The sequence below is a fragment of the Bison bison genome, unplaced genomic scaffold, assembly GCF_000754665.1.
Source record: "Bison bison bison isolate TAMUID 2011002044 unplaced genomic scaffold, Bison_UMD1.0 scf7180017864486, whole genome shotgun sequence".
Lineage (NCBI taxonomy): Eukaryota > Metazoa > Chordata > Mammalia > Artiodactyla > Bovidae > Bison > Bison bison.
In genome coordinates, this window is record NW_011495046.1 from 5,839,755 (window position 1) to 5,841,879 (window position 2,125).

Genomic DNA, 2,125 nt, shown 5'->3' on the forward strand with positions numbered 1-2,125 from the left:
AGAACACTGGAGTGGGTTGCCATTTCCTTCTCCAATGCATTAAAGTGAAAAGTGAAAGTGAAACTGCTCAGTCGTGTCTGACTCGCAGCGACCCCAGGGACTGCAGCCCACCAGGCTCCTCCATCCATGGGATTTTCCAGGCAAGAGTGCTGGAGTGGGGTGCTGTTGCCTTCTCTCTTGGTCTTACTGTAGATGCAGACAAATAGCTGCAGAGAACTCCTCGTCCCGGCTCACCCCCAAATTACATCACACAGTGGCTGAGCTCAAGTTTGTCCTGTTTCTACAGTAACTTTGTTAAACTGATTATATTTAAACTGCAGCCCACCTGGTAACAAGTAAATCAACAAGTCTGGGTCCTTTGTTTCAGACTGTTTGATTTACTCTCTTACAGGAAAGTAAACAACATGTACTTCACAGGAAGTATTAAATTCTTAAGATGTGTAGGTTCATTTTAATGTTTTTTGTGTGGTTCCCCCCGCCCCGCCCGCGTGATTTGTATTGGCAGTATCCCTCTGCCCACTGAATGGTTTTCTGCTGAAACCCCAGTGGGTTTCTCAACATCCTCAGTGCTGCGTCTTGCTTGCTTCTGTCCCTGCCCCTCCTCCCACCTCCCCTATCCCTTGTCCCTCCCACCTACCTGCTTTTGGGAACTAGAGATTCGCAGGTCATCAGGCCTGGCTTGGAAGCTCTGGATCTGATCCCAGGTGTCACAGGTGGGCGTGGGCTGCAGGATGCCTTCCACGTAGTCCACAGCCACTCGACTCATGCCCTCAGATTTCAAAGCCTCCATGTTGTTCAAGGCCAATGGCAGGGGTCAGAAATTTCAGCTCGGGAAAATGTTACTCTGAGACAGTTCAGAGCTGCGTGCTCGGCGGCTTACAGACAGGGCAGGGCTGAGACCTCAGGTCCTGCCAGGAGTTGCCCAACGAGGGCCAGCTGGCCTGGCCAGAGGGTGGCAACTCTGGCTTAGGACTTTGCACACAGCACTTTTAACCAGCTGTAGCCGCCTTTGGGAGGGGCAGTGACCTAGCTGCCTAGCCCTGTGCTCTGGGCTGCTCCGAGGCTCCCCGCCCCCGGCTGTGTTCCTTGTGCCTTCAGCCACTCTTCTGTGCCCTTAGCCATGGTCAGGGCCACCTCATTTGCAGTCCTACTCTGCATTCACATAATAATTCACAGATCTCTTTAATTCTTTCTTCTGGGAATTTTAAGCTCATTACAAAGTTGCAGGAAATCTGCAGGTGGTCTTACAAGTTGCAGCAGAGACTCACTGCCATGAAAGGCTGGAAGGAAGCTTGTGCTGCCAACAGTGAGAGCTTAGACCCAACCTCCCAGCGCAGATGTGGGGGTGGGAGATCAGCAGTGTTATTTTTAAGACTGAAATAGAGGAGGCTCCAATAGGAATGATTCTCTTCCTGTTGTAGGCTGTTTAGTGTCAGTATCAGCCCTGGTCTGTTCACAGACAATAAAACATATTTGTCCCTTAGAAGCCAAGTGGATACGAAAGCCACAGAGTTACAGAACGCCCATCCTCTGACTTTTTCTTCCTGGTGTTCACCATCCAGGCTCATGCTGGATCCCACCCCACCCCAACAATGCCTCCCTCACAATCCCCACAAGCCCCTTGTTTTCCTAAAAGCCCTAGTGTTTGTTTATGCTGCTTGTTCCTTTCCTTGGAATCATTCCTGGCTCCTGCAGTTTTGTTTTCTTTTCCCCCTTCTTGTTTCCACAACCCTTCTTGGCTGACCGCTTCAAAAACAAGAGCAATCAAAACCACATTGAGGTACCATCTCATGTCAGTCAGGATGGCTGCCATCAAAAAGTCTACAAACAAAAAATGCTGGAGAGGGTGTGGAGAAAAATGGAACCCTCTTACACTGTTGGTGGGAATACAAACTAGTGTAGCCACTGTTCACTATGGAGAACAGTGTGGAGATTCCTTAAAAAGCTGGAAATAGAACTGCCATACAACCCAGCAATCCCACTGCTGGGCATGCACACCGAGAAAACCAGAATTGAAAGAGATCCATGCACCCCAATGTTTGTTGAAGCACTGTTTGCAATAGCTAGGACATGAAAGCAACCTAAATGTCCATTGGCGGATGAATGGAGAAGAAAGCCCTGGTAC